At 39.8% G+C, this 11,712-nt stretch overlaps 1 protein-coding gene across 2 annotated transcripts in view; it reads left to right on the forward strand.

Moving 5' to 3' along the window:
* The first annotated feature begins 2,128 nt into the window (after positions 1-2,128).
* GRIK2 (glutamate ionotropic receptor kainate type subunit 2) overlaps positions 2,129-11,712 on the forward strand; it is a 1,356,701-nt gene continuing 1,347,117 nt past the window's right edge. Inside the window, exon 1 of one of the 2 annotated variants that reach the window (XM_073627000.1) lies at positions 2,129-2,257. The gene's annotated coding sequence lies outside the window, so the exon portion shown is untranslated. The remainder of the gene's footprint in view (positions 2,258-11,712) is intronic. The other variant, XM_073626997.1, reaches the window with a different exon arrangement.

Raw genomic sequence — 11,712 nt, forward strand, 5'->3', positions numbered from 1 at the left:
CCAAATTATCCTGTCTAACAGTATGCATTAAAATACATGCGTAAGCTGCAGAGCCTTATCTCCCCTGAAGCCTTGGCTCACTGACACAAAGGAGTCTGAGCTGTGGGATCATGTGACCAGAGCTGCCTAAAAATAGGTAGGTATACAGATCTTTTTTTGCACAATTTAAGCAGTATAGGTAGCAGTAGGGGGGAGATAAGACTTTTAAGCATAGTTAATGTTATCAGGAATCCTACTTGAAACCTTGCAAACTGCAGCTTCCTATGTAAAGTGAACAGTCTATTTGCCTTTAGTAGATCAATCCCTATGTATTCCCAGATTATAGTGTTGGGCGAATGGTTCAGGCTGAGCAAAAGTTTGGCCCGACTTCTCCTGTTCGAGTGTTCTCTGAAAAAATTGTCAAAAACCTGTCTACTGTTTTTATATATCTTTTACACTTTTTCTGGTAAATGGGTAGGGGTACAATGTGCCCCATACTCATTCACATGGGTGGGGGGGTGGGATGTTAAGGGGGGCTTCCAGGTTCCGATAAGCTTGCTTCCCACAGACCCCCACAACCACAGCCCAGGGTTGTGAGGAAGAGGGGTCCCCAAAGCACCCATCCCCCATGTTGAGGGCATGTGGCCTGGTCTGGTTCAGGAGGGGGGAGGCTTGCTCACCCCCCCTTTCCTGGCCTGCCAGGCTGTGTGCTCAAATAAGGGTCTGAAATGAATTGGGGGGGGGGGGGCACGCCATTTTTAAAAAAAAATTTGGCTTAAAATCCATAGCCGACCCAAAGGGCCTGGTATGGACTTGGGGGGAGACCCCTTGCCGTTTTTTTTTTTTTTTTAAATAGCCAGGTGCCAGCAATTGCAACCGTGAGTCAATTTAATGGGATCTGATTCGTTTTTTTTTCTTTAGAAATTTAATTTTTTCTGCAGCAGGTTCTATGCATGCTACAGATGTGCCACTTTACAAGCAGACTAAGGGGACTCCTTAGGCACTATATTTAAAGGTATTTTTCTTTTTTATTGTTTCAGTTTAAGCATCATTAAAATCACTGCTCCTTTGAAAATGATTGTTTAAAAAAAAATTGCATTGATACATGTCCCCCAGGACAGTACCCAAGCCTCCATACCCTTTTTATGGCCAATGACTTGCATATAAGCCTTTAAAATTAGGACTTTTGTTTTTCATGTTCACCTCCCAAAGACTTCAATGGAGTTCCAGGTTCGGGGCAGAAATTTTCCCCTGTTTGGGAGTGAGGCTTTGGACTGAACAGGGAGGTGTTCGGCCCATCTCTACCAGATTAGTATGTCTGATTGATACATTCTAATAATAAGTATAGATCCACCAAGCAGCATCTTTTGAATTTCCTAACATACAATTCAAGAATGTTTTCAATGTTTCCACACTTGAGTATTTCATGCATAGTACACTACATCACAAATATGAGAACACTGATTACATCTTCAATGCCTGAGTGCACTCTTAGAAATTCCTCTGGAAGGATCCTGGGATTTTTTTACTTAGATGCACATTTTATTCCCTGGAAACTTGCTCCATTTACTCTCAGTGCGTCTTACCAGCATTCTGGAGATAACACACAGCGATAATTATAATGAGCTCTGTTTATCCTTTGCATCTTGAAAAAAAAAAAAAAAAACTTATGTTAGCTAAATTAAAAGCTGTGCCATCTTGCTGGATTTGTAAAGCAAATTTAGAATCATCCATAGCATCTTTTCTTTGTTAGTGATGCAACAGTAAAGTGATCAACTAGTGATTTTCTCATTGGACTGGAAGCTGCATCTCAGATGTAGTGCCATATATTACCCTTTAAATAAATGGAAGAATAGGGATGTAACTCATTAAGTCTACTTTATCTGTTTTATATAAGGTGAATGTTCTATTGCACATTCAGAGCCTACTCTATATCAGAGAATATTTACAGATGGGGAGCCTACTCTTTGTACAAACCTTGATGCTGCTACAGTACATTAAACTCCATCCTGGTGTATGTGATCAGAGGGGTTCGTGTTTGATGCATATACTGTAGCGTGTTCATGCAATAGAGGAAGAAAGTACTAGAGAGCAATGTTGGACATCGTTCGCACTAACAGTGGGAGTGTCTCTGTCATTCAGCTCTTAGGACTATTTCTGTTCCAGCGTTATTGCCATAGCTGAGTTCTAAGCCAAGCCAAGCTGTCCCACCCTCCCCAGCCAGCGATCGTTTTTCATCAAACAGCTAGCTGTCCGAGGCTGACCTCTCCTTGACAAGGTAAGAGTTCTAAGCACCAGGACACATGATCCTGTACATGGCACCCGACCCGATCATTGAGCCAGCTGTGTAACTACCGACACCCTAGACTAGGGGGAGTCGCCAGGCTTGTCCACTAGACTCCTCCCTTCCCTCTTTCATTTGCCTTGGCATGCCATTACTACCTGTCACTACACAGGTGACTCCTTCATCGGAGTCTTCTTAATTCTGTCATAAACAATCTCATACAGTTTGTTAAGTGTGCATTTCATCCATGACATCCATTAGTCGTGCCTTCATCTGTAAAATGTTTCAAATTCGAAGACAATTCATTTTCCAAGATTGCTCGTGCAGTGTTGTTAATAGTAGGACCAATCGTTAGATAATATCATGCTTGTTTTTCTAATAATCATTATTGGAAAGGGATCAATGGCCATAGTGCAGTTTCCAATAGCAACCAAGATCTATTCATATGTCAGTTTTATATAAAATGTGATTGGCTACTTCAGGTTATTGTACTATTGGCAGATCAATAGTTAGATAATATCATACTTGTTTTTTCATTAATCGTTATTGGAAAGGAAGCAATTGCCATAGAAAAGTTTCCAATAGCAACCCAGATCTATTCATGTATCAGCTTTATATAACATGTGATTAGCTACTTCAGGTCATTGTACTATTGTAATATCAATAGTTAGATAATATCATGCTTGCTTTTGTATTTAATCATTATTGGGAAGAAAGCAATGGCCATAGAGCAGTTTCCAGTAGCAACCATGATCTCTTCATATGTCAGCTTAAATTGTAATTAGCTACTTTAGGTTATTGTACTATTGTAGGATCAATAGTTAGGTAATACCATGCTTGTTTTTTCTATTAATCATTATTGGGAAGGGATCAATGGTTATAGTATAGTTTCCAATAGCAACCAAGATCTATTCATATGTCAGCCTTATATAAAATGTGATTGGCTACTTCAGGTTATTGTACTTTGTACATCCATGCACATTGTCATATTGCTTTGACTCGTTTTTTGTTATTATAATGGGCAGTGCAAAGGACAGTGAGGACGTGTAAACTGCAATACCCATGACAACACGCTCTCTTCTAACTGATTTGACCATAGTAAGCTCAACTTTGGTTGTCCTAATCTGCACTACTTGAAGATACCCTTATTACTCATTGATCTGCCTTCAGAATGAGCTCTTTGAGTTACATTTGAATCATAAGCAGTGCATATGTAGCATTGCATATATTCCAGAAGTGCTTTAGTAACATGATGTCCTTATGACACAATAAAATCATCTGCAGCTTTGCAGCAAATCTATGCATGTTTGAGAAGGCAGGTAATTCTAATTTCTTTAGGAAATAGACAAGATAGAGAGAACTGGGATTGATTAGAACAGTAAATCTGCCCTAAGAAAGGATCTTTGATATAAAACTCCAGTTTTGATAGCAGGGAAACATTAATTACCATCTTAAGTTGGCATTAATCATCGACCTGGTAGGGGCAGATCATAAATCGGAAATACAGTGAGCTAATAGGAAGCATGGGAAATCCCAGACTCTGTATATTTAGAAGGAATAGACAGGATATAGGGCCTTTGTCCATCTGATAAATCAGAACAGATAACAGTTGATTAGTTAAATCGGCACCTACATTAAGCCAAGTGATATGGAGATAGCTGGTGATGTGTGTATGCCTGACCATCCGTTAATAATGGCTGCTCTTCACAAATAGTATATTATGCTTTCATCAAAGCTTGCAGTATTTGATCACCAGTTCTCATGCTTAATGAACAGAGTCTGAAAACGGTAGCCCTTTTATAGGTACTGCATTCAATGAAGCGTCAGAGTCCCTCATTTACACAGAACGTGATATGTTAACATACATTGTTACTCTTCATTATCTGCCATACCCAATGTTGATTACTGCAACATCAGATATCTTCAATTTTGACACTCAGGAATCAGGAAAAATCAGTACTGTAATTAGATAAAGAACAGAGCAAATGATGGAAACTTAATGAGATTCAGTGGTTAAAAAAAATACCTTGAAATGCATTCATAAACACAAGCACAACAATGCTGAACACTGACAAATGTTGTGTTCCTGGGGTTTTAAGATTTGCGCTTGGTTCAGGTGTTTGCAATGCTGAGTCAGGTAATGATTTGTCTTCATTATGAAGTGCTGTATGATATCTTATACAAAGAATGGAGGAGGAAGTACAGTCTTTATAATATACAGTACATAGAAACAAAAATATATTCATTGCAAGGGTTTTATAAATAAGACTATACAGAGGGACATGCAGGAGGCAGAAATTGCTACTAAATGCATTAATACGAAATAAATCCCCAAGTATAATAGTATTTTTTTTTTAATCCGTTATTTTAACTATTTAAGCTACCGCTTAGGCAAACTAAGAGGCAATCAAAGCAATGGACCCCATATTGTACATGTTGTCATCATTGAAATGTTTCCCTATATCAATCACCTGCTAGTGCCCCTAAAAATTCTTTGCAAGGGCCATCTTTCTGAAAGTTGATACTCTCACATGCTTTCCCCAACACTTACATGACAGTGCTGAGGCCTGTCGACTGGTTAAATTAGGAGCCTATGTGCACACATGTACCCTGTACCCAGAAAAGCTGTTTCTTCAGTTGCAGATGGGGGAGGGGTAGAACCTAGGGAAGATAACTGCAGACACCTTATGGTACCTGCTATGCTTTTTTATTTATTTATTTATTTTTTACTGATCTAAAGCCTAAACACAAGGAACATATGAATAGTTGGCTACCAAGAGCTTTGTTGGTGTTTCACATGACTTGAGACTGCACAAAAACATTTGCATTCAGTCAGGCCAGGCTAGACAAATATTGCTGCTCTCATGCAGAATGCAGATATATAATAATAAACAATACAACTTTAACCCAGTAATATGCTCATTTTTACATTTAAATTACCTCTTTCTTTAAACATAGTATAATTCACCTTTGAAGATCATTACCCTTACCAGCCTAAAAAAACTGCTAATACGATTTTAGGCTTATCCAATAAACCTTAGTTATATATACACACATTGCAATAATATATATAGCATCCATTTATATTTGTGTTAATTGTAATGAGATTGAGACCAGAGAACAGTATAAATTCGTATTGGTTTTGTGTATCACTGCAGTGTTCATTGCTGCGTGCCTTGTTAGAAAGTGCAATTTATCATTTTATTGCTGGTAAGGTCTCTAGTACTTGCCATTTATTGCTGGAAAAAAATATACCAGTTTAACCTTATATCAGCATGAGAAGCAAGGTCTTTAATAATCCTCAAAGGACATCTGAAAAATAACATCAGCACATAAAGCCACAAAACTTTGATTTCATAATTAAGTCTAACCTATATGCAGCTGAAGCATTTTCAGACACGCAAAAACTTGGCTATTATGTAGGTATACATTTAAAAGAATGATACAAACTTCAAAACGTTTGACTATGACATTAACAGGCTTGGACAAAAATTCAACCGAATAGTCTGTTTATTGATTTTACAGCGATCCCAAGCCTGTAGTTCCCTGAGCTGAGATATTTAAATACATAGGCCCTCTCTAAGCACATCAGCAACACTCCCTCTCAAAATATATTTCACATTTGGAAGCCAAGGTAATAAAAGATACCTTCTCACAATATAGCATATCAATTCTGAGATAAGCTTGCTGCAATGCAAAGGAAAACACATTTTTTGCTATTCTCAAAGCAGCGCCTTCAGTTCTGTGGTGTAATAAATCAACCTAACGCACGTCAGTACATGTCAGATAAGTTCCAGGCTGGTGTTCAGTGGGTTTTGTTGAGGTAAACATATGGTGCAAAGTGTCCCTTTTCAATTGTTTCGGTGCGAGGTGCAGGATCTAAGTGCATTGCTGCAGGCCTACACACAGAAAAAAGAGTGCTGCTATCAGTGTAGTTTTAGAAACAGTCTATAATATGTAGCAATGGAGTTTGGATCTGAACCCTAGGGGTGCGGGAGATCTAGTAGTGGAGGTGATTGGATCCACAGATATAACCTGCAAGCATGACTCTTAAGTCAGATCATTTACTAGTACGTTGCTCTCCAAGGTGCTGAAACTACACACAATTACAGCAGTACCAATACCCGTCAAATCATATGCTACAACTGTACTGTCCTTGGTGCTGAAATGGCACACACAATAACTATAGTCTTATATATCTTATCAGTACCATTAGGGTATTTTCTGTGATCCTGAAACGTGATAAAAAACAGTAGTCCTATTTTCCTCATCAGTATTACAAGGAGTCCTATTATGTCCCAGCACTGTACTCTTTGGTGCTGAAAAGTAATAAATACCTACTGCCCCATGTCCCTTATTCATACTGCAAGCGGCCAAGTCATGTTACTCTCCCTGGTGCTGAAACGTGATAAATAATAGCAGCAGTTCCATTTTTCTCATCAGTACCACAAGGAGTCAAATTATGTCCTAACACCATACTCTGTCCATAACGCCATCAGTACTACCAGTAGCCAAATCATGTTACTTATCTTGGTGCCCAAATAGGACAACACAGTAACAACAGTCCCATATTTGTTATCAGCGCTACAAGCAGTCAAATTAGGTCCTAGCACCATACTCTGTCCATAACCCCATCAGTACAACAAGCAGCCAAATCATGTTACTTCCCTTGGTGCTGAAATAGGACAACATAGTAACAGTAGTCCCATATGTGTCATAAGTACTACAAGAAGTCACATTATGTCCTAGCACTATACACTGTCCATAAACCCATCAGTACTACAAGCAGCCAAATCATGTTACTTCCCTTGGTGCTGAAAAAGCACAACACAGTAACAACAGTCCTATAGTTGTCATCATTAATACAAGGGGTCAAATTATGTCCTAGCGCCATACTCTGTTCTTAACACCATCAGTACTACAAGCAGCAAAATTTAGTTACTTCCCTTGGTGCTGAAATAGGATAAAACAGCAACAACAGTCCCATATTTGTCATCAGTACTACAAGGAGTCAAATTATGTCCTAGCACCATACTCTGTCCATAACCCCATCAGTACTACAAGCAGCCAAATCATGTTACTTCCCTTGGTGCTGAAATAGGACAACACAGCAACAGTCCCATATTTATCATCAGTACTACTAGCAGTCAAAGTATTTCCTAGCACCATACTCTGTCCATAACCCCATGAATACAAAGTAGACAAATCATGTTACTTCCCTTGGTGCTGAAATAGGACAACACAGCAACAGTCCCATATTTCTCATCAGTACTACAAGGAGTCACATTATCTCCTAGCACTGTGCTGTCCCAGGTGCTGAACCGTTCTATGTCTCCCATTAATATTGCAAGAAGCCAACAATGCTACCTTCCTTAGTGCTGAATAATGATACACAATAACAGCAGGAACATTATTCCTCTTCAGTACTACAATGCAGGTCAGATCAGATACTAATGATACCAGTACTGCAATAGTTAAACCAAGTACTAGTGTGGCACTACCCTTAGCGCAGAAACATCCTAATCACTGTCTGCTTCCCCATATTCCTCACCAGTACTGCAAGGCGTTAAATCAGGTACACGTGTGTAACTGTTCTTGGTGCTGGAACATCCTTTACACACAGCAACTTCTGCCCCATTCTGCTGATTGTACTGCAGAGCCTTAAATCAGGTACTAGTGGTGTTGCCCATAATGCAGAAACATCCTACACACCGCTCCCCTATCAGTACTGCAAGGCCTTAAACCAGGTACTATGGTACTGCCCTTAGTACAGAAACATCATTAACACTGCCTGCTCCCCCATATTCCTCACCAGTACTGCAAGGCATTACATCAAATACTAGTGTGGTACTGTGCTTGGTGCTGGAACCTCCTTTACACAGCAACTTCTGCCCCACATTCCTGATCAGTACTGCAGGGCCTTACATCAGTTACTAGTGTGGTGTTGTCCATGGTGCAAAAAAATTCTACACACTGTCTGCTCCCTCATTTTCCTCTCCAGTACCGCAAGGCGTTAAATCATGTTCTAGTGTGATATTGCACTTTGTGCTGGAGCATCCTTTACGCAGCAACTTTTGCCCCACATTGCTCATCAGTACTGCAAGGTGTTAAATCAGGTACTAGTGTGGTATTACCCTTGGTGCATAAACATCCTACACACTGCTCCCCCATATTCTTGATCAGTACTACAAGGTGTTAAATCAAGTACTAATGGTACTGAATTGATCTTAGTCCTTAAACCCCCTACTCAATAACAGCTGTTCTGTTATGTCCCATATTCGTCATCAGTACTGCAAGGTATTAAATTAGGCATTATTGTGGTTCTGATCTTAGTCCTTTAACGTTGTATTCAATAACTGCTGCCCTATATCCCTCACCAGCAGTACAAGACGTTTAAACCAGGCATTATTATGGCACAATCCTTTGGTGCTGAAACACCCCAGTCAATAACTGCTGCCCCATATTCCTCGTCAATAATACAGCACATCATTGTCAATATGGTCAGCGACAATCTGTCTCTTAAATGACCAGCCAATGTGTACTTCTACAATATGGCCAGATAACCAGATTTTAGACCAGCTGCCTTTCAAGTGAATATGCATTGTCCTCTGGGGGATACTGTGACAAGCTTTATTATAAGATGTTTTCCGACGATGCATGCACTCTCGGGTAGGCACTACTGGAATACTAAATTGAAGTGGCTATATTTAGGCAAAACTGAGAGCCCGAACACATACAGTAGGGGATAATATTCTACTTGCATTTGATCTCCATGACAGTAATATTGCTCTGCTGGTGTTTACTACACGTGCCTGGTGCTATTAATCAACAAGAGCTCTGCACCTACTTTTTAACATGGCTTTTCTTCTAAACCCTGGCTAGGCTCTTAGCACATCTTTAAAGCCAATCATTCTATGTTAGCATCTAGGGGTAAATAACATAGCTTAGCATTTTTAATTTGAAAGTGTCAGCTGTGTGTTTAAAAAAAAAAAAAAAAAAAAAAGATCTATGCATGTATATACGAACTGAAGGAGTCGCTAGCTCCTTGATTTTTTGTATAAGCTATTCTCATAGAGAGTCTGCTCCAGCCACAGCATTTCACACAATTGCCCTCCAGATATCAGCCCCAGCCATTTGTGATACTTATTTTGACACTGCATTTATGCCTCCATTTGGAAGGGCAATGATGCTGAATAATTTCAGAATGGGCTATTGATATCGACAAACTATTTGTCTTCAGTAAATATATTCTGATTCATTTTGGAAACCTATAGAGCAATCCATATTTCACAAAACACAGCCTTTTTTCTGAAAATATCATTTTATTTGGAAAATAACAAACACAATTCCATAATATAAATGATCATCACTTCTATGATTGGATGGAGTAACCTTTTCCAGTATTAGTATTGTTATGTGACATGCTGTAGGAGGCATTTCAAAGTTAAATCCCACTTTCCCATCCCCATCAGTCGCTCTTTACTAAGAGGAAGGGCAATTTGCACACATAATAAAGGCAATTGCTGCATTAGCTGTGTTCCAATGTTAATCCCCATGTCAGTTCTTTTTTCTTAAGGTACAAAGTGTAAGTGTAACACATGACAGTGAGTTAAAGCAGCCTTTTTCAACCAGAGTGGCCAGGCACTCTGGAGTGCCTTGATGTATCTTCAGGGGTGACTTGGCAAATGCCAAAAAATGACCCCAAAATTGTATACAAGCCAGCAGAGGGATTAAGCCTGCCTTTTAGTTACACAAAGCCACAGGTTTTTATAGTGCACCAAAAGGACCTTCTAGCCGCCGGTGTCTTATCAATGACCCTACCCTGCCCCTCTCTGTCAGCGCTGGGGTCACATTAGCTGAGTGATGAAGAAAAACTGAGGGAGAAGAGAAACAATAGAATACTAGTCACAGCCAGCGTGAAAAAGTGTATTGGATTTGGAAGAATAAATCACCTCTAAGGCTCGGTGCCTTACGTGTGTGGCTGTTGATGTACTAGAATCATTTTTTACATTTTAGAATGGGGGTGCCTTGAGACTGTCCATAATTTTAGAGGGTTCCTTGAGATTGTCCATAATTTTAGAGGGTGCCTTAAGATTGTCCATATTTTGGAGGCTGCCTTGAGACTGTCCATAATTTCAGAGGGTGCCTTGAGACTGTCCATAATTTTAAAGTGTGCCTTGAGACTGTCCAATATTTTAGAGGGTGCCTTAAAATTGTTTATAGATTTAGAGGGTGCCTTGAGACTGTCCATCATTTTAGAGGGTGCCTTGATATTGCCCATAATTTTAAAATGTGCAGATTGTCCATCATTTTAGAGGGTGCCTTGAGATTGTCTATAGATTTAGAGGGTGCTTGAGACTGTCCATCATTTTAGAGGGTGCCTTGGGATTGTCCATAATTTTAGAGGGTGCCTTCAGATTGTCTATAAATTTAGAGGGTGCCTTAAGGCTGTCCGTAATTTTAAAGGGTGCCTTGAGACTGTCCATCATTTTAAAGGGTGCCTTGAGACTTTCCATATTTTTAGAGGCTGCCTTGAGACTGTTCGTAGTTTTAGAGGGTGCCTTGAGACTGTCCATAGTTTTAGAGGGTGCCTTGGAATTTTCCATAATTTTAGAGGGTGCCTTGGAATTTTCCATAATTTTAGAGGGTGCCTTGAGATTGTCCATAATTTTAGAGGGTGCCTTGAGATTGTCCATAATTTTAGAGGGTGCCTTGGGATTGTCCATAAATTTAGAGGGTGCTTGAGACTGTCCATCATTTTAGAGGGTGTCTTGAAATTGTCCATAATTTTAAAGGGTGCCTTGACTGAAAAAAGGTTGAGAAACACTGGGTTAAAGTTTATATCGCTTGCAAAATGCTACTCGTTTTCCACTGATGCCATGCGCACTGGGCTTAAAAAACTCCAGTTCACTTGGCAGAAAAAAAACGCTCATATAGAATGTTTATTTTTGTACAAAGTTTAGACGAGTTTTACGTTTTTTCTGCCAGTAAGCTCCAATCAGAAACACAAACCAGAAGGATTTTTTTTCCTGCCTCTAAACATTGAGCTCCAAATATGCCTGTAATCATCTTAAAGTGTGGACACATAGGGGTTGATTTACTAAAGGCAAATAAACTGCACTTTTGAGGCTGGGGTCACACCTATGCGAATTGGATGCGGCTTTCTCCGCATCCAATTCCGCATCCAATTCGCATGAAAGGAGATTGTGACAGGCTCTCTATGGAGCCGGTTCACATATCTCCATTGCGGCTTGCACAGGAATGCTGGCTCCATTTTGGGGCCGAATTCAGGCAAAAATTCAGCCCTGATTCGTCCCTGAAAATTCGTCCATGAGAACATGGACGCACCGGACCCCTGCTGCGAGCCGCATCCGTCGGTGGTGTGAACCCAGCCTGAAAGTGCAGTTGCACTCTGCAAGTGCAGTTGCTCCAGAGCTTAGTAAATGAGG

Source organism: Aquarana catesbeiana, linkage group LG04 (assembly GCF_042186555.1).
Source record: "Aquarana catesbeiana isolate 2022-GZ linkage group LG04, ASM4218655v1, whole genome shotgun sequence".
NCBI classification, from domain to species: Eukaryota; Metazoa; Chordata; class Amphibia; order Anura; family Ranidae; genus Aquarana; species Aquarana catesbeiana.